Source organism: Malaclemys terrapin, chromosome 11 (assembly GCF_027887155.1).
Source record: "Malaclemys terrapin pileata isolate rMalTer1 chromosome 11, rMalTer1.hap1, whole genome shotgun sequence".
Classification (NCBI taxonomy): domain Eukaryota; kingdom Metazoa; phylum Chordata; order Testudines; family Emydidae; genus Malaclemys; species Malaclemys terrapin.
The window spans coordinates 39989465-40016827 of record NC_071515.1 but is presented as its reverse complement, the minus strand read 5'-3'; the positions used below and the strand labels follow the sequence as shown (position 1 = coordinate 40016827).

The window sequence follows — 27363 nt, the reverse complement described above, 5'->3', positions numbered from 1 at the left end:
CAAGGAAGACCTCCTGGGGATTTTTTTGTTTGTTTGTTTAGTTATTTAAGCCAGATGAATGGTAGTTGTTAAGAGTTTAAACATGCTGAGTATCTTCTGCATCTGTCCCACAGGATTCTCCCTTCTTGCTTTATTCTGCCCTGCTCCCTCTTCCCTCTCGCAGAGCTCCCTTGCCACGGTGACCCTCTGGAGCAGGACCGGATTAACGCAGGGGCTTTAGGGGCTGCAGCCCAGGTCCTCAGGCCAAGCGGGGCCCTGCAAAAATAAATCCATAATTATATATAGTTCAGTGGTCACCAACCCGTCGATTGCGAACAGCTGGTCAATCCTGGAGCCTCTACCAGTCTATCGCAATCTCCGGGCCGTTAAAAGTCCAGCAGCGCAGCACGGCTCAGGCAGACTACCTGCCTGCCGTGGCCCCACGCCACTCCTGGAAGTGGACGGCTGCTCGTATGTCTCTGCAGCCCCTGGATGGTGGGGGAGGCGGCTCCGCACACTGCCCCAGCACCGTCCCCACAGCTCCCAATCACTGAGAACCGGCCAATGGGAGCTGCGGGGGTGGCGCTTGCAGGTGCAGGCAGCGCACGGAGACGCACTGTCCACCTCCCCCCAGGGGCGCACAGAGATATGCCAGCAGCCGACCGCTTCCAGGAGCCTGAGCCCTGCTGCACCGCCAGCCAGGAGCCACCTGTAGTAAGCGCCTCCCAGCTGGAGCCTGCACCTCAACCCCCTGCCCCAGGTAAGAATCCCCTCCTGCACCCAAACTCATCCACAGCCCGCACCCCTCACCCTCTCCTGCACCCCAACATTCTGCCCCAGCCTGGAGCCCCCTCCTGCACCCAAACTCCCTCCCAGAAATAAACTAATATAACAGCTGTTCTAAGGTAAGGACTGAAATGTAACCACAGAACAGCTTTGTTAATTAAAAGGCAAGTTTAGTATAGCGTTAATAGCCTCGATGCCATAATTGTGATCATTTTGTTTTAAATTAGGAAAAATTTGTATACAGGGCCCCCACAAAATCTAATAGCCCCGGGCCCACAGGAGAGTTAATCCGGCCTTGCTCTGAAGGAGAAGAGCAAAGTGCATTCTGTGGACTACTAGTCCCATTCAGTACTGTTGGCCAAACAGATCACCAGATAGTAATAGGAAACAGTTGCACTCTCCTCTTTTACCCTCTTAACCTTCTGGCCTGTGATTGAGGGAGCAGCCTTGGTCCTGCACCCTCCATGGTGTAGGTCTTCATAGAGTTAGCCCCAGCTTTTAGTTGGGTACTACCCCTAACTCCCCTCACGTCCACACGGTAAAACCTCACCCAAATTCAATGGTGCTTTCAACTGATCTGGCTGGGGGTGCAAGTTAGAGACTAGGTTCCACTTTCAGGCTCACTTTGCAGTGAGGACACAGTCCTAAATCACTCAAGCGCTGATAGTCCTCCAATGCCTTCCCACAATTCCTCCTCCCCCAACCCCAAATGACCAGAAGGATGGACAAATTCTCCCATGATTCACTGAGAGAGAATCATAGACCGACTCAGCTTACTGCAGTATAAAAGAACTATGGAATATACCCCTAGAAGCCCTGGTGACACACAGGGGAGTGCAGCACCAGTGAGAATGCAGTAACTTGGATAGGGTCATGCAATGTAGCTGCTCACACTCAGGCTAAACTAATCTGGGTGTCGATCAGCTGGATTAACTCTGCAGTAAAAACATACCCTTGTGGAAGGGAATTGTCTAATCCGTAGGTGGCCTTTCCAGTACTAAATCCTTCTGATTTGCACACAATCGTCTTACTCCACAGAATAGCAAAATGCGTTATAGAGTCAGTTATCAGCTAAAGAGGAGAAAAAAAGATTTTAAGGGTATTATATCTATTAAATATTCAAATGTGATGGTGTCTTGAATGTGATAGCATTTGGAGAGCATGATTGTTTTCCACTTCAGATGACAGTCCAAATTAAGATGTCAAATCCCCATATCTCCTGTGGTCAGTGATGTGGTCAATGGGAGATACAGATGCTCAGTTGCATTGAAATTCAGGATAGAAATTCAGTTTTTAAGAAAGTTAATGAAAAAAATTAATACAAATTAATTTTATTTAAATAGAGCTGTGGGAATAACTTTTTTTTTTTTTTTTTTTTGGTTCGCTGGCCATACCAAAAAATTGAATCAAAATTTCATTTCAGGTCGATCCATGACAAAAAAATGTTCAGTAAACCAAAAAAGTGTTGTTGTTTTTTAAAAATGTCTTCCAGATTAAATAAAACCTTTTAAAATTAATTCTTAAATAAAATTGAAGTAAAACTCAAAACATGAAGTTGTACTGAATTTAAAAATCAAAATGTTTCATTTTTAAAAGGCCAAAACAAAACATTTTGATTTTTTGGGATTTTGTTGTTTGTTTTGTCAATGGAAACCATTTGGTGAATTGTTATCAATTTCACAAAATGTTTCTATTGACCCAAACCAGCATATTTTGGCAAAGAAAAGTTTTGTCTGAAGATTTTGCCCAGTTCTAAAAAATAAGTATATTTTATAAAAAAAAAAAAAAAAGGATTTTTTTTTTTTTTTTTTTTTTTTTGCTTCCTGGCTAAGACCAGGGTTGCAAACCAACACAAATATATTGTGACTGATTTAAAATTTGAAAAAACCCTGACCTTTGATAGCAATGGCAAATGTCACTGTGCAAACATGAATTGGCAGCATGTATCATGATTTGCTAATTATTTGATGCAAACTATTTAAAGCAATTGTTAACCATGGTAACTATAGGCTGGTTAGCCTGACATCAATTCTGGGCAAAATAATGAAAAAGCTTTTATGGAATTCAATTAATAAAGGATGGGAACATAATTAATGCCTATCAACGTAGTTTTATTGAAAATAGGTCCTGTCAAAAAACTTTGATTTCATTCTTTGATGAGATTGCAAGTTTGGTTGATAAATGTAACTACATAGATGTAATAGACTTAGACTTTTGTAAGACTTTTCTGATTTAAAAAAATAGCGCTATACCGTGTCAGTGAGGCACACATATTAAATGGATTAAGAACTGGCTAACTGACAGATCTCAGAAAAATGATGGGCGATCATCATGGAATGTGAATGTTTCTATTTGGGTTTTACAGAGTTTGGTATTAATCCTGGTGCTACTCAACATTTTTCAACAGTGATCTGGAAGTTAATATAAAATAATTGCTGATAAAATTTGCAGATGACATAAAGATTGGTGGTGTGTTTAAAAAATGACAGGGAAGTCATTAGGTGACCAGATGTCCCAATTTTATAGGGACAGTCCCTATTTTTGGGTCTTTTTCTTATATAGGCTCCTATTACCCCCCCCCCCCCCCCCCGCTTCCCGATTTTTCACACTTGTTGTCTGGCCACTTTAGAAGTCGTACAGAGTGATCTGAGTAGCATGGGCCCATTCAAACAAAATGTATGTTATTGCAGTCAAATACAGGAATGCTGGAATGCAGGAAAGAGGAATGCTGGCCATACCTATAGATTAGGGGACTGTATCCTGGAAAGCAGTGTCTCTGAGAAGGATTTAGGGTCATAGTTGACAAGCAACTCAACATGAGTTCCCAGTGTGATGCTGTGGGAAAAAGGACAAATGCAATCCTTGTATGTACAGTAAAAGCTTTATCCAGCATGTTGGGTGTATGGGGGGTGCCAGTAAGTCAAAAATTCTCGTTAACTAAGAGGAAGGGAGTTTGGGTGCAGGAGGGGGCTCAGGGCTGGGGCACGGGGCGGGGCACAGGCTCTGGGAGGGAGTTCGGATGCGGGAAGGGGCTTGGGGCTGGGGGTTGGGCGCAGGAGGGGGTGGGGGGGTGCCTATCCGGGCGGTGCTCACCTCAGGCGGCTCCCTGGAAGCGGCAACATGTCCCTGCTGCTCCTAGGGAGAGGTGCGGCTAAGCGGCTCTGCACGCTGCCTCCGCCCACAGGCACTGCTCCCTCAGCTCCCATTGGCTGTGGTTCCTGGCCAATGGGAGCTGCGGAGCCCCTGTTCGGGGCAGGGTAGGGGCAGCGCACAGAGCCCCTGTGGCCGTTCCTCTGCCTAGGAGCAGTAGGGACATGTCACTGCTTCCGGGGAGCCACACAGAGCCAGGTAGGAAGCCTGACGGCCCCGTGCCAAATGAACTATAAACCAGACTTTCAATGAAGATTAGAAATGCCAGTTTATAGAGCTCTCTGGTTGATAAAGTGCCGGATAACACAGCTTTTACTGTATATCAGGAAAATAGCAAGTAGGAATAGAGAGGTGGTTTTACCGCTGTATGTGGTATTGGTGAGACTGATACTGGAATACTGTATTCAGTTCTGGTATTCAGATTTTAAAAAGAGCCACAAAAATGCTTCAAAGGCTGGAGAAAACATCTTCTCTTGAGAGACTTTAACAGCTCAATCTGTTTAGCTTATCAAAAGAAAATTGAGAGGTGACTTGATTACAGTGTATAAGCACCATCACAGTGAGAAAATACCAGCTACTACAGGGCTCTTTAATCTATTGGAGAATGGCATAACAAGAATCAATGGCAGGAAGTTCAAGTCAGACATATTCAAACTGGAGAGTGAGGGTGATTGACCATTGGCACAAAATACCAAGGGAAGTTGTGGATTCTCCTGCTTTTGATGTCTTCATATCAAGACTGGAAGACATGCTTTAGCCAAACAGAAATTATTGGGTTCAGTACAGGGGAAATCGGTTAAAATTTAATGGCCTGAGATATACAGGATATCAGACTAAATGATCTAATGGTCCCTTCTGGCCTTAAACTCTAAATCGTAGGCTTATCTACAAAAATACTCAGAAAAATTAATCTGAATTAACAAAAGGTGTGGTTTTTAAGTGGATTAGTTAATGTCCACATGGGTTAAGGGAGTTTATTTAGAATTAAAGTGGCCTTAAATCAGTTCAGCTTAATCCACTGCCAAAGTAGAGTCTGAATAACAGCACTCACACAAGGATTTAAAGCAGTTTTACCATTCTACTTTAAATTCACATCTTCTGTTAACCTTTCTGAGTTCCCTGTATAGACAAGCTCTGTGATTGTTAAGATTCTTTTAATATGTTGTTCAATTTATCCAGAATTATGATTGAAAGCCATAAGGTCTTATCTTTCTGAATATAATCAACAGCAACTTGTTATAACTGTACACATTTATGTTGTTTAGTTGATGTTTGGACAATTTGTGTTTTAGCCGAGAAACTAATTATTGCTGTTTATGGTGTCTTTGGAAGTAAACATTTTGGTAAATTTCCTTTTAAACTCCATGATTGATTCTCTTTTGTTTCTATTATTTGGTGTCAGTGATCCAAAACAATTGATTAAAGAAAAAAAACCATAGAAGCATTTTGGGTGAGCTTTCTCATAAGTGTTTTGTCATTGCTAGCTGTGATTCCAATGGTTGAAGCCAGGTCAAGAGCTATAGTATCTTTCTCTTGAGTTATTTTGAGTTCAAAAAGAACAAAAAATAAACCAAATAAATAAAGCCATATAGTAAAGTTACAGTTTCTTTTTAATTAAAAATAAAATAAAGAGTAGTATGGGATGAGCTCTAGTTGTACATATCTTAAGATAATGCCTAGCCAAACCTGTACCTACATATCTTAATTAAATATGTATTCAGAGAAGCTTAGTTATGAACATATTAATAAACATTTTTCAGTGTTAACTCATAGAGTTTCATTATAAGCCATAATTAAATAATTGTGAGAAATGGGAAGAGCTCTCTAAAAACCAACTTCTGACAGACATACAATAAAATATGACTGCATATAAGGATGTATATGTGTGAATGAGCATAGATAAATAGGCATATTGAGAAGAGAAAATATTCTACAAGGCCTTGATTTGAATACCAAAGCTGAAACTCAGTGATTCTGTAAACTGCAAAACTGCATCTCAAATGATTATAAAATAGCAGCAGAAACAAAATTAATTTGCAGCTTTACTGTTCAATCCAGAATACTGGGAGGTGGTTGGTTATAAATAGGGACCTGTTCTATGAGTTACTTTTCATAAACTAGTATTTAATGATTCAGATGAGTAGTATGATGTTTAAAATGTGTGCAGGAAAAATAGAATTCTTTCCTATACTATAGGAATGTTGCTAGTCTCCATGATGAATGCCTGTTGTTTTTGTGCATGGTCAAAATGAATTAAGGTCTGGATCCCTGATTTGACTTCCATTTAAGGCCTTGTCTACACTTCCACTTTACAGCACTGAAACTTTCTCGCTCAGGGGTGTGAAAAAATACCCCCTGAGCGATGCAAGTTTCAGCGCTGTAAAGTGGTAGTGTAGACAGTGCACCAGCGCTGAGAACGCCTCGTGGAGGTGTTTTTTTTTTACAGTGCTGGGAGAGCTCTCTCCCATCACTGATGCCGCGACTACACAGCCACGTTATAATAGAACATTGGTAGTGAAGACATTCCCCAAGTCAATCAGAGTTGCATTGGGCCCTAAGGGTCTAATTCTGCAAAGTGCTGCTAATCCTGAAATCATCCCTAACTCAACCAGCACAGATTTCCACCAGATGGAAATGTTCAAGTTCACCTATTGTTTTAGACATTGCCTTTTTACATTTTAACTGAGCAGCATCTGCTAACCAAAATCCCCTCTGTTGTATTGTAGAACTGGGCAGTTCAGTCATTATTCATTGCAGGTCATGGATTACTATGGGGGTTTTGAGTAACTGTTCTCAAACTATGCATGTTCAGAAATACATTTTTATATTTTAAAGTTGCTGAGATGCTGCAGCTCATTTCCATAAATATCTTTTTAGCAGACTGTGATGATTACAGATATAACTGTTAGTGTTGGAAAAAATTAATTTGAAACCCTATTTTTGCCAACCAGTAAACCTGCAAATAAAATAAAGAGCCTTTGCAAGTTAGAGAGGTTTAACTAGCTCTTATGTGCAACTATTGGTGCACTACTCAGATTGTCTTGGTGGAATTTTGCCTGAAAAATGCTTTGATTTAATTTTAACATCACTGTTCTTTAGCAGTATTTTGAAACCTTGCAGACTATCCTTACACTATTGATGAACAATAGCAATATGTCTAGTTTGTTTACTCAGTTTCTAGCATATATAAACATTGGTTTTTATAACAGGAATACTAACATACACAAAGAATAATTCAGTTTTATGCAGCATACCAGTAGTAAGAAAACAGCCATTATAGTATCCATCATAGGTGCTGATGGTGGTCTGTACAAGCTGCAGTGTAAACTTTGAGGGTGAAGATTGGGAATTGTTGCTAAAAGAAAAGCAAATTAAACCGAACTATTACTGAAAAAATATTTCTGGAGAACCAGAACCAGCCTTACTACTTGTGAATCAAAAATGTTATTTTTGAGAGTGCTATTAATTCTCTGTGTTTTATCCTGTCAGTCATGCCTGGATAATGTGTTTTTGTTTTGTTGAGCATCAGGTATAAAAATATGTTTTCACTAGATCTGATGTTGTGGTCTTTGAAATCTGGCTCCTCGCCATGGAAATGAGTTTAATATTGTCAGGTTTTCCAGTTTAGATTAGTTTATGCACGGAGCTTATGCTGTTGTTTTTTAAAATTGATTTATAAAAGTGAACTTGTTACATGGTAAAAAAAAAAAAAAAAAAAGACAATTTGTTTGCATTTTTATTTTGTGATACACCTCCAGAGTGGGTCTCTCCCATAAATGCTGCCCATATATGTAACTTCCAAGCTAGATGAGTTCAATTTAATCACATGAATGTCACGAATGGTTGCAGTCTTAAAAGAGAGTATGTGTAATGCTAAATCTGGGACACAAGAGTAGGAACTGCAAATGACTTTCATGAGCAACAAGAGAAAAGCAACAGAGTAAAACAAACTGAAATTGACACTTAACTCAGACAGGACTAAAAATAGAGGTGTTCTTTTTGCTTGCAGTTTATAGATATTAAAGATACTCAGTGCCAGTCTTGACTGGATCTCCTTTCTGGGAGATTTATGTGATGAAGGGAGATTTTAATGTCATTTTATCAGCTCTTTATAGGAACTATTTTTTCCTTTCATCTCAGTATCTGCAAATAAGACTTTTTTATAGAATGTTTCTTCTACTAAAACTTCTGAGAATCTCCATTTTAATTCTTTGATTACACTTAAGAGGGGGGGAAAAGGTCATCTTCTTGGTAACCAGCTCAGTTATGCTAATGGTGTCTACAGTCATCCTTGCCTCCTGCTTCATTTGTCTTTTGTGAAAAAGAAATAATTTAAGACACTTAACTTGACTCTGAGGAGAATGGTGCTGTAGTCTGTTCCACCTCAGCCACTGACCGGTGGCATTTGTTGGGCAGGGAACTCTGGCTACTAATCTGTCCACTTCAAACGTTCTAAAATGAATAGTTGTGGTCTAGTAAGAATCTTTGGCTGTGCCTGCTGCTGAAGTTGTTCTTCCACTCTTTTCTCCAGGAGATTCATAGATTCTAGGACTGGAAGGGACCTCGAGAGGTCATCGAGTCCAGTCACCTGCCCTCATAACAGGACCAAATACTGTCTTGACCATCCCTGATAGACATTTATCTAACATACTCTTAAATATCTCCAGAGATGGAGATTCCACAACCTCCCTCGGCAATTTATTCCAGTGTTTAACCACCCTGACAATTAGGAACTTTTTCCTAATGTCCAACCTAAACCTCCCTTGGTGCAGTGTAAACCTATTGCTTCTTGTTCTATCCTTAGAGGCTAAGGTGAACAAGTTTTTTCCCTCCTCCTTATGACACCCTTTTAAATACCTGAAAACTGCTATCATGTCCCCTCTCAGTCTTCTCTTTTTCAACCTAAACAAACCCAATTCTTTCAGCCTTCCTTCATAGGTCATGTTCTCAAGACCTTTAATCATTCTTGTTGCTCTTCTCTGGACCCTCTCCAATTTCTGCACATCTTTCTTGAAATGCGGTGCCCAGAACTGGACACAATACTCCAGTTGAGGCCTAACCAGCGCAAAGTAGAGCAGAAGAATGACTTCTCGTGTCTTGCTCACAACACACCTGTTAATACATCCCAGAATGATTGCTTTTTTTGCAACAGCATCACACTGTTGACTCATATTTAGCTTGTGGTCCACTATAACCCCTAGATCCCTTTCTGCCGTACTCCTTCCTAGACAGTCTCTTCCCATTCTGTATGTGTGAAACTGATTTTTCCTTCCTAAGTGGAGCACTTTGCATTTGTCTTTGTTAAACTTAATCCTGTTTACCTCAGACCATTTCTCCAATTTGTCCAGATCATTTTGAATTATGACCCTGTCCTCCAAAGCAGTTGCAATCCCTCCCAGTTTGGTATCCTCTGCAAACTTAATAAGCGTACTTTCTATGCCAATATCTAAGTCGTTAATGAAGATATTGAACAGAGCCAGTCCCAAAACAAACCCTTGCGGAACCCCACTTGTTATGCCTTTCCAGCAGGATTGGGAACCATTAATAACAACTCTCTGAGTACGGTTATCCAGCCAGTTATGCACCCACCTTATAGTAGCCCCATCTAAATTGTATTTGCCTTGTTTATCGATAAGAATATCCTGCGAGACCGTATCGAATGCCATACTAAAGTCTAGGTATACCATATCCACAGCTTCTCCCTTATCCACAAGACTCGTTATCCTATCAAAGAAAGCTATCAAATTGGTTTGACATGATTTGTTCTTTACAAATCTATGCTGGCTATTCCCTATCACCGTACCACCTTTCAAGTGTTTGCAAGTGTTTGCAGATGATTTCCTTAATTACTTGCTCCATTATCTTCCCTGGCACAGAAGTTAAACTAACTGGTCTGTAATTTCCTGGGTTGTTTTTATTTCCCTTTTTATAGATGGGCAGTATATTTGCCCTTTTCCAGTCTTCTGGAATCTATGCCGTCTCCCATGATTTTCCAAAGATAATAGCTAGAGGCTCAGATACCTCCTCTATTAGCTCCTTGATGCATTTCATCAGGCCCTAAGTTTTCTAAATGATTTTTAACTTGTTCTTTTTTTACTTTATCTGCTAAACCTACCCCCTTCCCATTAGCATTCACTGTGTTAGGCATTCCTTCAGACTTCTCGGTGAAGACCGAAACAAAGAAGTCATTAAGCATCTCTGCCATTTCCAAGTTTCCTGATACTGTTTCTCCCTCCCCACTGAGCAGTGGGCCTACCCTGTCTTTGGTCTTCCTCTTGCTTCTAATGTATTGATAAAAAGTCTTCTTGTTTCCCTTTATTCCTGTAGCTAGTTTGAGCTCATTTTGTGCCTTTGCCTTTCTAATCTTGCCCCTGCATTCCTGTGTTGTTTGCCTATATTCATCCTTTGTAATCTGTCCTAGTTTCCATTTTTTATATGACTCCTTTTTATTTTTTAGATCATGCAAGATCTCGTGGTTAAGCCAAGGTGGTCTTTTGCCACATTTTCTATCTTTCCTATCCAGCAGAATAGCTTGCTTTTGGGCCCTTAATAGTGTCCCTTTGAAAAACTGCCAACTCTCCTCAGTTGTTTTTCCCCTCAGTCTTGATTTTCATGGGACCTTACCTATCAGCTCTCTGAGCATACCAAAATCCGCCTTCCTGAAATCCATTGTCTCTATTTTGCTGTACTCCCTTCTACCCTTCCTTAGAATTGCAAACTCTATGATTTCATGATCACTTTCACGCAAGCTGCCTTCTACTTTCAAATTCTCAACGAGTTCCTCCCTATTTGTTAAAATCAAGTCTAGAACAGCTTCCCCCCAGTAGCTTTTTCAACCTTCTGAAATAAAAATTTGTCTGCAATGCAGTCCAAGAATTTGTTGGATAGTCTGTGCCCCGCTGTGTTATTTTTCCAACATATATTTGGATAGTTGGAGTCCCCCATCACCACCAAATCTTGGGCTTTGGCTGAGATTTTTATGGAGGGCTTAAATCCTATAGGGTGTGTGTGTGTGTGTGTGTCTGTCTCATTTTCCCTGGGGACTGTAGACAGATGATAGTCTTCGATGATGCATTGATCACAAGTGCTACTTAAGTCTTCAGAGTTATTGTTGTCACAACCAATACGATGCCAAAACACTATCAATATCTAGTAGAGACACTGTTGGTAGAGATGGTATGACCTCCTTAGAATAGGCTGATTGCTGGAAAAAATAAGCTTTATTTTTTCATTGTGTATGTATGTATCGTATAACTGTATCTTCTAATCCAGTGGTTTTCAAACTGTGGGTCATGACCCAGGACTGGGTCGTGGAATGGAAAGTACTAGGTTGCGGTGGCTGTAGTCAGCACCTCCAGCTGGGCCATTAAAAGTCCCATTGGTGGTGCTGCCCAGTAAGGCAGGCTAGTTCCTACGTGTTCCAACACCATTCTGAACCCCAGAAGCGGACATCAGCAGGTCTGGTTCCTAGGTGGGGGAGCCATGAGGCTCTGTGCGCTGCCCCCACCCAGAGCACCGGCTCCACATTCCCATTGACCAGTTCCCAGCCAATGGGAGCTAAAGGAGGCGGTGCCTGCAGGTGAGAGCTGCACGGAGCTGCTTGCATGCTTCCACCTAGGAGCTGGATCTGCTGCTGGCTGCTTCTGGGGTGCAGCGCGGTCTGTGGTGCCAGGACAGGCGGGAAGCCTGCCTCTGCACACCGGCTGAACCACTGACTGAGAGCCTCTGGAGGTAAGCTCGCGACCCAACCCCATGCCCCAACCCTCTTCCCCAGCCCTGAGCACCCCCCTCAAACTTGGAGCCCCCTCCTGCACCCCAAGCCCCTCATCCCTGGCCCCACCCCAGAGCCTGCTCCCCCAGCCCAGAGCTCTGACCCCCTCTCATACCCCAAACCCCTCATCCCCAGCCCGACCCAGAGCCCTGCCCCCCTCCTGCACCCCAACCCCCTGCCCCATCCCAGAGCCCCCTCCTACACCCCAAACCCCTCATCCCCAGCTCCGTTGGATGGTGGGCATCAACAATTTTCTTCAACTGGGTCGCCAGAAAAAAGTTCTAATCCCTTGTGCCAGCCTCCCCAAACGGTCATGAAAATGTATCACAGCTCAGGCACAAAAATCTAATTGTCTGCATTTTATCACATGATTGATCTATTTATAAATATGGTATAGCCCCATACATTGGTAATTTCTAAAGTAATGTCCATGATAAGGTACATATTAATCTCATGCCTCTTACCTAAGGTATTTCTACTACATGTGATAGCAAAAACAACAAGGAGTCTGGTGGCACCTTAAAGACTAACAGATTTATTTGGGCATAAGCTTTTGTGGGTAAAAACCTCACTTCTTCGGATGCATAGAGTGAAGTGAGATTTTTACCCAAGAAAGCTTATGCCCAAATAAATCTGTTAGTCTTTAAGATGCCACCAGACTCCTTGTTGTTTTTGTAGTTACAGACTAACACGGCTACCCCCTGATACATGTGATAGGTTATCCTATCCCATGTGGCATAGTGAATCTAAATTATACAGCAGGAACCCTAGATTTGTATGTGGTCCTGTGTATCCTCTCCCTTTCCTATCTTCCCACTGCCCATCTTGTCCAGTACAATCAGTTACAATCAGTATGATATTCTGTCTATTCTTTATTTTGAAAATAAATTTAATATATGCTGCCTCAATTTTAAATTTCCAGTATGCAGCAAATTTTTGGATTGCTAGTGAATGAATTACAGAAGATGTGATAGGAAGACTAAGGGATTGGCAACTTGTTGGAGGACAATTGGGGCTTTTTGGGAGATGGTTTTGGTCTTTGGTGTCCCGCAGGCTGTTGAAGCTTTTTGCAGAAACATATACATCTCCCTTTTCCTTCTTCTTTTATGCAGGTGCAGATTATTTTAAATTTGAAGGGAAAGTTGCATTACTCATTTCTCTCTATTGGCAACCCTTGACACCAAATAGCTGCCCTGCTGTGTCCCCTCCTAATATTTGCCATGGCATTTAATGACCCATGGCTTTTGCTGAAATTATTAGCTGTTAGTTATTGTTGACTTTTAAGGTATCCTCAGACTTCATTGTTAATGACTCAGAGATATTAATAGGAGAAATTCATGCTTCTCTCAGGTTGTTTGCAGACTCAGGCAGACGTCCTTGTGTCATTTTACACTCAGCTCACATTATGAGTGTTCTCTCTGCAACTATTTAGACTATAGACCAGTGATATTCAGACTGAGGCTTGAAAGCCACAAGTGGCTCTCTAATGTCTAACGTGCTCTTTGCAGCACATGATATTAAAACACTGTCATTTAATTAGTAACCAGTCTAAGATAGTGACCAATCAGGATGCTTTTAGTATGTTGTTAGCCAGTTATAAATGATAAAATAATACTTGGTCAGTCAAATTTCTCGCAGCAAAATGACTGACCAACTAACTAAACATTTCCCCTGTCATACCGTTTAAATATGAATCTATAGTATTATGGCAAATGAAACAAAAAATTCACATTACTGTGCTCTTTTGTGTAATGTTGATTGCCAATTTGGCACTTGAACCACAGAGGTCTGAGTATCACTGCTATAGACAATTTGTTTAATGACAACATAGAGTAGCACAAAAGGCCCTGGTTATGGAAAACTATTTATTTATTTTTCTTGTTGAAACTAGGAAAATGCTGTATGTTGGGCTCTTAAAATGGTGTGGGGCGAGACTAAAAGGTCCATCTCCCTCTCGCTGTAGGATACTAGGCATAGGAGCATCGATAAATTAGCTTTTCCTTCCAGCAGTGGACTGAGTCTCTGTTCTGTAGGATCCCTAATATGGGGTTGGAGGAATATTAACAGCTTAACTAAAACTAGTGTTAATCAAAACTTCTGTTGATTTCATGAGTTGAGTAAGAATCATGTAATTTCATCCATTTTACATAGTTTCTTGACTGACAAATGGAGAAATAAAGTGATGAATAAGAGACTATTGCAAATGCTAGCTCAGAGTCTAATATGATCAACTTAGGACCCAGTTCTACAGATACTTACACCCAGGCTATATGCACAGGAGCGGTTCTTTACATGTTCGCAGGATTTGGATCCTACCTTATAAGCTCTTTGGGGAAGATACCATCATATGTAGATCGATTGCCTAGCACATGTAGAAGGGCTAGTGCCAGTGGTAATGCTAACATAGGTTAGGGATAGCTCAGTGGTTTGAGCATTGGCCTGCTAAACCCAGGGTTGTGAGTTCAATCCTTGAGGGGGCCACTGAGGGATCTGGGGCAAAATCAGTACTTAGTCCTGCTAGTGAAGGCAGGGGGCTGGACTCGATGACCTTTCAAGGTCCCTTCCAGTTCTAGGAGATAGGGTATCTCCATTAATTAGTGCTAACCCACTGGGTTTGTGCCTTCCCCCTCCATTGGAATGAAAGGGGGAGGACAGAAGGCCTTGCACCTTCTTTTTTCCTTCCACATCCATCCACCCAAGGCCAGCATGATTGAGCTCTTAGTACTTTCCTTATGGGAGAACCAATCTGATTTTTAGAATGAAAAATTAAGTTTAATCATAATAAAACCTCACAGCCCATCACTATGGTAGTATAGTTTGGTGAGAGCCAGGCAGAGCTAAAATTTAATGTTTCTATACCAGCATATAGCATTCTATTTTTTAAAAACTGGGGTTCCCAGTAGCAGCAGTAAAAACAAAAACAAAGTAGCAGCAGTAACAGAGGCAATGAAGCTGTTTGCAGACTTAGGAAGAGAGTGCTAAATTGATTTGCATTCAGTTCACATTTGGAAAGTTAACTTTGCAAGCATACAGGCTAGGAACACATCTTTAAAATGAAAGCTTAGATTCTACACAAGTTGTTGTCACTCGCCCAGGAAAGACCGAGTCGCCACAGGTTAGTGTATTTTTCAAGTCCTGCATAATAGAGAGACTGTTGACGTGAAAATCAGTCATTAAAAAAATAGTTTAAAAGTAGTGTTGGAGACTACACCTACTAAAATCTTCCTGCCACAATGTGTTTTTTGCAAGCATCTTCTCCTAGTTCTGATCTATTTTTTTCTCTTCCCTGTCACCCTGAGAAAGACCGGCACAAACAAAAGAAACTAGCTGTAGGGAAATACACTAAATGATTATACCCAAAGTGCTGTCAACTTGAAAAGAAGGTAGAAAATATTTTTTCTCTAGTCACTTTCAGCTCTAGTAATCTTAGATATTATTTGAGACAATAGTATTTAAGACCTACAGGGTGAATAAAAATCAATGTTTAAAAAAAAATCAAATCAGATTTTGTATTTAAATCAGATTTTTTTACATTTAAATCAAAAACAGGTATAACAGGGTGCAGGCAGGCCCCTTTATTTTCTGCCACTTCTGCACCCACAAACCAGCCAGAAACCTCAGCTTTGGTATAATCACCTGTGCTCTTTATTTATAGTACAAGTTCCCACCACCTTGTAGCTACAGACCATGTCAGGCTTAAAGCCTCAGGGACTACTAGCTTCTGCAGCCAACAGGGGAGAGTGGCCTCTAACTCCCTGGCTTTCTTCCTGCCAGCCTTTATGTAGTCCCTGGTTAACGAGGCCGGCAGCTGTTCCCTGTTTGCCACTTAGGCCTGGGCTTACTCAGCCAGCTCCAATTCCCCTTTTCTGATTGGAACTGGTGTGACAGAGATCTGGCTCAGGATTTCCTAGCCAACACTCTGTCACAACAGGTTTACTTATAATAAAAAACAAATTTCAAATTAAATTTGAAATTGTGAATCTATGTTAAGGCCTTAACTTAAAATAATCTATTACAATTTAAAATACCAAAATAATATTAAGCAGTAATATTAAGCAGTTTGCTGCCATTTTCAAAAAACAACAAAGGCACCCTGAACTGCTGGAAGTCACTAGCTAAGAACCTGCAACCAGAGTTTGCTGAAGTGATTAACCAGCTTTTCATAGCAATAGCCTCTTCTGCAGGTGCAGAGAGAGTATTTTCTTCATTTCAGTTTATTCAGCAAGTTCAGGCAATGGCTAGTTCATTCCAAGTTCAGAAACCCATTAGGAGTTGAAAAAGCAGGAACACTTGTTTTCCTCTTGAAATCTGTGCATAAAATCTAGATGTGAGAGGATGGGATCTACTAGTTCCAAAATCTTGAAGGACATAGTGACCAGAAATAATCAGCTCAACTCACTAACTACAGATACTTCCCTTATTTAATAGGTCAATTAGTTTTAAATGCAAAACATGGTTTAATAAACTTCTTGATCATTTTTTTTATTATGTATCCAGGACATTTAAGGTAGTTGCATTTAATAAAATACAACAAAAACATTAAAATAATTTTTATGCATTTTTAATTACTTTGCATTTCCACCCAAATAGAGCTTGACAAAAATCACAAAAAAAAATTAATCATCTGTTAAATAAGAAATGCATCTTCACCATTTTCTAACATCATAAAAATGGAAAAATGAAGTAAGTTAAGCTATATAATTGCTTAAATAAATGTGTATAGATGTAGTGTATCCTGCTGGTTAGGAAAAAGAAGCACCAAATTTAGCATAAATGCTATATTTAGTGGCAAATCAACATGTTTTATTGGTTATCAACCAATGAGACTCAATCTTTCTTTGCGAACATAACTAAAAAGTACAACTGCAAAACATGATTAAAATTTATTATTTAAATCAGTGTTTCCTACTTGCTGATTTCAATCTTGATTAAAATCGGTGATTTATAGTGCTTTGATTTAAATCATTTCACCCTGACACCATATCAGACAAAACTGATTTTTCTGTTTGTTTTATATGGACTGTGTCCCTTTTAATCACCTAGACCAATTAAGGGGCTATGTGCTATGTTTATAATTATCTCTTTGTAAGGTATTTGCCCATACTAAGGTGACAACTATGGTATAAATGCTTAGTGACGGATAGGTAAAAATCGAAACCGTTTAGACATGCTACCTGTTCTATGTTCTGTTGGTAGTATCCTGTACAGGAATTTGTAAAAGCCCTGGCGTCGAGTATTGTGTCCAGAATTCCACTGGCTTCTACTCCTTGTTTCCCCTTCTCTATCTATATAGGTATTGATACCAAAATTATTACCATGGTCTTTTCCCCAGAACAGCTAACCCATTCTCTCTTTTCTTGGCTATAACTTGATCCACTTGGACATTGATGATATGCTCTAGGTAATATACCTTCCATTTATAAGGGTCTCAAAACTCCTTTTTACTAATAATTCTTTATGTAGAATTCTATTATTTTCACTGACTGGGAACCATAATATGAATTAGTCCTTCTATGAGTAAGTAAACATACCAATGTTATGTTTCTAAATCGCACAATGAAATCTTGTGCTGCTTGTGTGTGTGTGTATGTGTGTGTGTGTGTGTGTGTGTGTGTGTGCGCCTTACTCTGTGGAAATATTATAGAAATAGAGCAGGTTCATTGCTTTTTCCCAAGACTTTCCTGAGATAAGTATTCAGCAACAGCCCTAATAGGGTGCATGGCTGGAGAAATTCTTTCAGAATAAGGCCAAGTCTACACTACAGACTTCGGTTGATGCAAATTACATTGGCAAACAGCCGCATATGTTGGTATATTGCTCAGGTGTGTATACATGGCTGCTTGTGTTGGTGCAGTGCATGTGTACCAGGAGTTCTTGTGTCAGTGTAAAATGCAGTGCACTGTGGTTAGCTATCCCAGTGTGTGATGTGCCGCCATCTGGTGCAGTGCCTTTTGGGACATGTTTGCAATGTGTTGTGTGATAGTAATGACTTGCCCAGAGTTCTCTGGGAGTTAGGGGGTCAGATTCCCAGCGTGCAGTTTTCTCCATCCCATAATGCCATCTATATCCCATAATTTTCATACCTTTTTTAAAAAAAAACATCCCACAAACCTGCACCATACTTTTTGGTCTCTGCCATCTCTGACAGAAGCCTGGATACCACAGAGCTCTCTGCTATTCCCATGAACATGGCAAATACAGAACACATGATTCTTCTGTATTTACAGCTGAATGAGCATGGAGAAGGGCAAGGGACCATGGATAAGTGTAGCATGTGCTTTTCTTTACAATGGTCACATTTCAGCATGGCCCCCAGCCCATCCCTACATTAATAAGACAAAGGTATCCACTCTTCAGTGTTTTATTCATAGGAAAAGAGGCAGCAGTACAACTAACGGAGTCAGAGTTGGCATCTGCTTTTCATTGCCCTGTGGGGTTAGGCAGGGTAGGGATATAGAGAGAGCACTTTCTTTATATGAATAGGGATGTTCTTTTTATCCTCTTGAGAGATCTCAATGCAACTTTCATGCTGGTTCTTTGCAATCCTCTTCCGAAGGATTCTAGTGATGACTGCATTATTTCTTCTGCTGCTGTAGAACACTTTCCAATGCCACTCTGTAATGAGTTCATCTGGTACCACTGCAGTAAACAGGCTAGCGGCATATGAGCCCTGTCTTGTTAATTTGGGGATAGACGGGAGGGCCATCTTTAAATTGAACCGTTTTAAGGAAAAATGCTTCCCACATGTATCTGCAGTCCCTTGTCCTTCTTTAAGCTCATCCACATTTTCCTGGTGGGACTGGCTAGACTCTGGTAGTCTCAAACTGGTCCTGACTCATAGCATGGCTGGAGTTCCTTGCCACATCTCCTCACTCCACTTCTTCCTCCTCCTCCTCCTCGCTGTTCACAGCAGGGTTTCTGTCTCTAAGGTATCCAGGATGGTCTGCGGGGTTCTGGTGGGGCGTCTGCCAAGTGTGCCATGCAGCTCGTTGTAAAAGCGGCAGGTGTGCAGCTCAGCACCAGATCTATTGTTGCGCTCTCTGGCCTTGAGGTATCCCTAGTGAAGTTCCTTCACTTTCCAGTGGCTCTGCTGTTGATCCCTATTGCACCCCTTTGCCTGCATCCCCCATGCAATTTGCTTGCAGTCCATGTTTCTAGGGTTTGTAGCTGTGCTTGCACAGCCTCTTCTCTCCACAGGCCCAGGAGATCCAATGCTTCCTGATCAGACAAATCAGGAAAGGGGATTTCAGAAACATTTGGGGGATTTTAAAGGAGTGTCTGTGGGAGGAATCTTCTGGTCTCCCTGAGCCTTGGGTGGTGGAGTTTAAAATTGTGACCAGAGCGGTCACTGTTGCAAGGAACCTGGCACTTAATGTTGACCAACTTTGTAGTTAGGTAGATCAGGCTTAAGTGACATTTGATACTGTAATAGCATTGGCATTAGTTGTTAGCTCCAGCAGCATGTTCTTTTGCCTTCAAATGATGACCTGAGTTCACTTTTTGGGAAAGAAAGAAGCCCATAGACATCTTCAAAGATCAGACTAGCAGCTTTCTTTACCTTTTTAAAAATGTCTACATTTTTCTTTTTTGCTTGGTCAGTGTTTAGAACGATAAAAGAAGAGAATATGATAAAGACCAAGATCTTGCAGATACAGCTCCTTATAATTACATATTCAGCCAAAACAGTACAAAGAAAAATTACAATCCTTTTTCTTTATGTACCATATTCTAGTTTTCTCTTCTCCTTAAATTGGCATTTTGGACTATGTTCACTAGAGCCCCTGAAAAGCCTTAGCAGAAAAGAAGGAAACAGAGGGAGGGTAAGAAAGATAGATTCCCAAATGGCAACCTTTTGAATAGTCCAAGTTCAATCCCTAAAACAAAAAGTGGAATCTTTTTTTTCTAAATAATGTGCTCTACAGTCTCACCTCTCATCTTGAGAAACATGAAAGAGAAAGTAAAAGAGATGACCCAAATCACAGAGTTCCTTTGATAGAAGAAATTCAGCTGTTTTGAACACTTACAATCAAAGGAAGTGGTTTCCCTAATTACATGAACTATGTGAAAGCTCTCAGAATAGCTCTTCCACCCCAGGATTCCTTGCACTTTAGAAGTTTGCATAAAAGCTCACATGGAGAATCAGATGCAAGTGTTTGATTCAAATTTTATTAGGCAGAAGTGTGCATACATTCATATTGCTAGATTTGACAGCTGGTTAAGTTTAGACCACAATCCTGATTTTGATGGGTGCATTTCGGTCCCACAGTTTTAAATCTTTCACTCTTCGGGTTCTGTAGCAAGACATCCTTTTAAGAGAACTGTGGCAATGGAAAAATTGAGAAAGGATTGTGGGGTCTTTTGATTGTGAGCCATCAGGTTAGGATTTTTCACTTTGATTGGATTTAGACATAGTTTTATAGTTAAAATCCAGCCGTGTCTGCAATAAAAAAGGAAGGATGGTGATATTTGTTTTTTTAAGAACATTGTTTTGTTAAAATGTGCATTCTGAAGAATTAGTCTCTGAACTCTACAACTTCAGTATAATTCTAGCTATTCCATTTCCTCCAAACTATCAAAAACCTGAATTCAGTAAGACCTTTGAACAAAAAAGAATCTTTTCAGACCACTGCTACCAACCTTACTTTTTCTGGTACATATACAGTAATAAAGGTACATTTTTCTTAATTAAAACAATCATTTTGTGAGTGGGGGGAGAAGGAGGAGGCTTTTATAACCCTAAGATCTGTGTGCCTCAAAATTCCCTGTCAAAAATGATGAATTTTTTGATGGTGAGAAGTGATAGAATGCAAATTTTGTAACAATGCAGAATCTAAAGTAACATCAAGACCAAAATTTCTACATGTGTGTAACTAAATTTAGGTACCTAATTGTGCTGGCTGAATTTTTCAATTTCAATGTAATTGAAATTTCAAATTTTGGCAAAATAAATGGTAATTTTCAACCAGCTATAGTAGCTAAAACTTAATTTGATTGTGCCATCAGAGCAGCTGGAGTCGGGCCCAGAATCAGGCCTTTGAGTCCATTGTCAAATTGAGGTCTTTGACCAAAATGATCAGAGCTGTCTCTTTGGGCTGGATATGGCAGAAAACAGACTGAAATTAATCAACAGATTATAAGCAGTACCAGTACTGTCAGATTTGTATTGTCACAACTTATCAATAAGCTTCCCTCAAAAAGGGGACATTAGAGACTGTCTGCTGAGATGACTTCTTGAGTAGGGACCTGACAACCTCTTGTCTGAGAGATCCTGGCAGCCTGCCACCTCAGAGAGAAAGGTATCAACCACCTTCACAAATACTGAATCTTATTGTCTGCCACAAAATTTTGTCTGCCAATATGGACCTGATTTCCAGATCAAAGCACCTCCAGAACCTCAGTGAGCAATACAGGGCAAAACCCAAACAGAGAAGATGTTGCATTTGTCCCACCCCTTAATACAGAACTGCTATTTTGATTCTAATTAGAATTTTCTTATTCACAATGTTGGTAGGTGGAGAACTCCTCCTTCTGAGAAATATCTGACTGTATCAGAACAGAGTTGTTAGCCACCTAGACTTCAAAATACTTTATGCAGCAGTCTGATTCAGAATATGATTTCCATTAGCAGCAGCCTGTTCCTGTATCCTATCCGATATGTGTTTTTTGTCTGTACAGTGTCTAGCACAATGGATCACTGATTTGGAGATTCCTAAGTGCTAGTGTAATACAAAGTTCTAGTCTCCTTTCTTTCTTCATCTGTCAAATGTATACAAAGGTAATCTATAAAGATGGTACAAAAAGAAGTTGGGGAGTGGTGGAAAAAATGCTATTTTTAATCTCAAAATGCAAAGATCTATGATTTCCTTACTGTTCATACATGTAATTTTTTATTGTGTACATAACTTCTTCTAATTTACTATTAGATGTGTGCATGGTTCCCATTTCATATTTGTATGTCTGACATTTGTTTGGGTTTCTTTTTCCATCTAATAAAAGTTGAAAGTGTAAATTGGTGGGATGCAGCTCAGTGGAATTGGCAGTAATAGACAAATACAGAAATAGAAGTAAACAAGGTTTCATGTGATTGTAATGATGTTTCTAGGTTCTTAATGTATTCATCCCAAAATATTCTGTGATTTTGAACTATACTGTTTTTCAAATACACAACCACAATAAATATTTCAATATCCAGCTATCGTCTACCCAACACTCGCACATGTCTTTTAAATCATTTTAAGGAGGTTTGGTGGTGGTGGTGAGGAAGTCATGTATGTCCACTGTTTCTTAACAGTCTACTATTATTAAAGACGATTACTATTTTGCCGTTAACTTCACTGGGGCCAGGATCAGCCCTGAATTAACAACACATTACTGTGGGCATTTCTAAGTTTCCATTTCTCAGCAGACCTGAAGCTACTGCTGTATTGCACACTTTCATTTGCGGCAGCTGGCTTGGATTCTTGTTTTGAGTTAGAGTTTGGGGGGTTTTCTTTTAATCAACAGAATTTTTAAAAAGTAAACCTTTTATTTAAAGAATTTTAGGATAACAAAGATGAGGAAGGATACAAACAAGTCAACCAGTGAAACATTAAATCACATTTCCAAATAATCATTAATATGTCTCTCTTGTCAGAAAGTAGACGTGTAGAAAGAGAGGTCTAGAAGTGGAGAGGGATTCTGTATAGAGAAGTCAGCACAGAAGTAGGAAGATTAGAGGAAAACCAGAACATAGATGTCAAACACACAATGTAGTAGCAGAACTGGTCAGTTTTTGTGTGCAAAGGTTCTTCATCCAAAAATGGTGTTTTCTTTCTTTTCTTTTTTGAAAGCTTAACTTCATGAAAAATTATCAGTTTTCACATGTTATGAAATTTCTTGACACACATCAATATTTTAATGGAAATGTTTAAATCATTATTATTTGAAATAATTTTCAAAATCATTATAGAAAAAGTTCATACAATTTCCATTTAAAATTAAATTACTGGAAATTAAATTAAATTAAAACTGGAAACAATTTCAACATTTTAAAAAATTTGTCATTTTTTGAACATCTCTACCCAGTAGGTTTATTATTTATCAGCCATGTTTCTACATAAAATAAAAATTTTCAGCCTTAAACAAGGCAATGTATTAACTGTTCTGAAAATGAGATAAAGACCATATATCCTGAAACTTTTTGAGTTCTTGCTGTCATTTGTACAGGACTTTACAAGGCCTTTATAGAGGATTCCAGCTGTTGAGACCTAGCCTAGAGCACTGCCCTTAACAAGCCTTCAACCGTACAAATATAGATAGGGCTGTCACTCTAGCCATCCACTTTTGTCTGGAAGGGGATAGGATTGCAGATGGCCCTCTATGGTTGGAGAAGAGCTCTGTGCAGAACAGAGTGATGTAGTAGGCTGGATTCTTATGTTCCATGAGGCCAGCTTGGCAATTTTTACCAAGGAAAATTACAGTTTTCATGACTGAGTTTGAGAAAATACTTAGCTGAAAGATAACTTCATTTGAAAAGTGGAGCACAGTCCATTCTTTGTTACCTCTGTTGGAGAGTCTATGCTAATTGTTCAGTGAAGAGTCTAGTTGAATATCTCCAAGAAAGTTTTCTGCTTCTCTAACAGATTGGGAACTCTGCAATTGTTCAGACAATTTTATCTTAGTTGAAACAGGATATAAAACTTCTAAAAAAGTGTGAAGTATCCAACACAGTTATCTTTAGGCAGGTGTAATAAGTCTAGCAGCAGCCTCTGGAAATGCTCATCCCCTCCAGGATGCTGATGATCATAGGTGGTTGCATTGAGTCTGAACCTCCAGGTCTCCACTTTTTTCTTTTTTCACCAGGCTTTAAATGATTGTCTTTTGTCTTGGTCCCAAGTGCTGGGATGCTTGAAGAGAGTTCTCTGGGGATGAGGGGCGTTCTGCTTGTTGCATTTGTGCTGTTGTCCCTAGCAAAGCTGTTCACATAAGATGTATAGTGACTTTGATCTCTAAAATGATCTCCTCTGACATTCTGGCATTTGCTCCAGGACAGCAGTATCCAGATCCAGGGCAGTACCCATTTCACCTGCTTTTGGAGAACGGGCAGAAATTTTTGGCATTTGACTACTTCTCTGTTCTTCTGGAGAATTCGAGATCTGGGTTAACATCTTCTCAGATATTCATAAGAGGTTCAGTTGCAAAAAACAATGCAGAATAAAAGGGAAGATCACCCTAAATCTAACAGAAAACCAGAGTGACCCTGTTGGGTAAAGATACTGTTTTCTAGGAGTCTGGAAAGTCTCTGCTTACCAGACTGTTTGGGGGAGCTTGGGGCTTCTGCCCAGCAGGCAGGGGGGTCTCAGGGCTTCAGCCCCCTGGGTGGCACCTGCCAGGGCTCAGAGCAGGAGTGGGGCTGAAGCCATGACCCCTGGCAGGCACCTGACTACCTGTCGCTGAGCTGAATCCCCAAGCCCCAGCAAACACGCCCTTACTCTCAGACTTCTGAAGATTGTCATATACGGCTTGGAGGGTCAGTAAATTTGGCCACCCCCATAAGCCATAATCCAGGTGTCGTTATTAAAACCATGACTGAGTGCCTAGCAAAGTTATGAATTTAAGATCCCAGGCTCATCTTTTTGAAGGTGTGCTGGTTTCCTTTGAGGATGATGACTGAGAAGTCCAATATGGAGTATTCATTTTGTGAAAAGTGTTCACCCACGGATGATATGGTGGTTTTATCTTTTTCATTTTTCTGTGTGAGTTCATTTGAGAGTGTAGTGATTGTCTGGTTTCACCTACACAGTTGTTGGCATTTAGTGCACTGGATGAGGTACACCACATGTTGTGTTAGACATGTGTAGGACCCATGGATCTTGAAAGGTGTGTTGTGGGGGGGGGTGTTGATCACAGTAGCAGTGGAGATCTATCTGCAGGTTTTGCATCTGTTGTTCTGGCAGGGTCTGGTTCTGCTTTGAGTTGGTGGATCCTGGTCCACGGGGAGTCTGGGTATTTCAAACCTGATGCTTAGAGATCTATTCTAACCTCCCAGAGTTATCAGGTGTTGCTGTGCATTTTGACAGCTTTCATTTTTAATTGATCCCAGATACTAAAGTTTGTATTTTCAAATACAGTTCACAGAACGTGACTAATTTCTGAAATCTTACGTCTGTTTCCTTACAACTATACAGTATCTTTATCTTTTTAAATGATTTTGCTGTTGCAAACAAACAGAAAATCAGTAACCATAACAAAAACGAAATGTTGCTGGCAGATTTCAGTCTGTCATGAGTGCTAGTATAAAATGTAGTTATGGTTCCATGCTGTACACTGAATAATGTAATGGTCCTATGGGATTTGTCTGGGCTTCAATGGGTCTCTTATTGAAATCCATGGGAAAGGAGGTGTTTATCCTTTATGTCAGTGCCATGTTTTAACAGATGGCAGTGTATTTGTATCTGAAAAGGTAGTTTTCAAACTTTTTTGAGCCTGTTGTAATGATAATTTTATGCATAAAGTGCCCTTACTCAGCTTCATCCTAGATTCTGCAGCTTTTGTCAGCAATCTCTCTTTTCCTCGTTGACAGGAGATTGTTGCCCACAATATAATGAAGACAAAGAAAGGCCCTGATTCTGCAGTTGATCCTCCCAAGTTATTTTGACCTTTGCATATAATGTGTGCAATGCTGGGAATTGATTGGGGCTCTGCATGGGTTTCTTGCGTCTCCCGTTGTGGTGTCAGTTGCAAGATTAAGGCCTAAATTAGCTGTGTATTATCTCTCGTCAATTATATAAGGGTTACCATAGTCCGGATTTTCCCGGACATGTCCGGCTTTTTGGGCTTCAAATCCTTGTTCGGGGGGAAATCCCAAAAAAACGGACATGTCTGGGAAAATCGGGAAATGCGGGGCCGGCGGTGCTGGGCCGGGGGCCGGGGCTGGGCCGGGGGCACTGAGCCGGGGGCCGGCGGTGCTGGGCCGGCACCCCAGGGCCCGAGCCGACCCAGGCTGGAGACGCCGGGGGGGCCAGACTGGGCCGCGCCTCCTCCCCCCACCCCCCTTACCTGCTTCAGGCTTCCCGCGAATCAAATGTTCGCGGGAAGCAGGGGAGGGGGCGGAGTTGGGGCGGGGACTTTGGGGAAGGGGCGGAGTTGGGGTGGGGAAGGGGCGGGGCCCCATGGAGTGTCCTCTTTTTGGACACTCAAAATATGGTAACCCTAATTATATCATAGTATCTTTAAGAAAAAATCTCCCAGAACTTCTGATGTACCAATCTCTCTCTGCTCCAATTTTTTTTAACTGAACTGTCTTTTAAAATTGTGTTGTTCTGACAGGGAAGGCCTCTGGATTCTAAAAATCAGTGGATTCTGTTTATAATCCAATAGTTTTAAAGTTGCTCTGAAAACTGCAAAATTATATGCAAAGGTCAAAATAACAAATTATAGAATATTATAAAATCCTGTTTCCTATTCAAGGGATCAATTTCCAATATCCTTTAATATTAAACATTTAAGCTACATGCTTGCTGGTACAAAATACAATTAATACAAGTTAAATATATAAACTTCCAAGGTCTACATACAGTTGCACAAACCTACAACAACAGATAATGACCACATTTTATAACACCAATTCTACTTCAGCAACACATTACACTAAATTACAGAACTGAGATACTTTGGAGCTATATTTCTTTTTTAGACTTTTACTAAACAATTAATATGCAATTTATAAAATTAAGTGACCACCAACATATTTTTATTACAAAAGAAAAAAAAAATGGATTTGGGGTAGAGTGTATAGGGTGACCAGATAGTAAGTGTGAAAAATTGGGACGGGAGTGGGGTGTAATAGGAGCCCAAAATAAAAAAAAAAGCCCCAAATATCGGGACTGTCCCTATAAAATCAGGACATCTGATCACCCTAAGTGTGTATAAAACAGGCAGGGTAATAATCTTCCATTACATAGCAGTGGGAACTGGGCTGGATCCCGTATTTTTTCATTTTTACACATTGTATCCATTGGGGCTTTTTTAAAAGGTGTAGAATTTCAATAACAAAAACGTAATATTGGTTTTGGGTGTGAGCTGGACATCACTGAACCATGGTTCCAGCCTTAACTTTTTTAATGACGTTTTTTGTGTGTCTTTGTAAAAGTACCCAAAAGAGTAAGATTTTTTTTTAAAACAAAAGTACTAACAATGTCACTTCAATAGTGCAGTTTAACTTTTATTTTCTTTGTGTGGCTGGTGAATCAGTGCTAGCATAATACTGAATATGTGAATCTCCTATACTAGAAACTAGATAATTTCTTTGTCTTAAAAATCTTACCTTTCAGATGGGCTGTTGAAAGTTAAATTGGGACAGGTAATCCCCTAAATGGAATATAAACCAAATCAACCCCCCCGCCCCCTTCCAGCTTTAAGTCAACATGCAAGCAGGGCTTTCATAATTCAATTGCAATTTGAAGTCAACCATGTGATGTGTATTGGAGAGACCACAGTCCTCATTAGAGCAGATAACTTTGCTTATTTACTGTTTAAAGTTCTCATTGAATGTTCCTTATGCATCAAAGTCTTTTGACTACACAGTGCATCATGTGTTTTCCATCCTACTTTGCTAATATGAAAGAAGATTTAATGGGTTTAACAAACATGTCCTTAATCGGACAATAATTGGCTTCTGCTGAATAACAGCTTTTCAG

The 27363-nt window shown here is 40.2% G+C and overlaps 1 protein-coding gene across 3 annotated transcripts in view; it reads left to right on the top strand.

Moving 5' to 3' along the window:
* Window positions 1-27363, top strand: part of MAP3K20 (mitogen-activated protein kinase kinase kinase 20) — a 130236-nt gene that overhangs the window by 7934 nt on the left and 94939 nt on the right. The gene's annotated exons all lie outside the window — the stretch shown is intronic.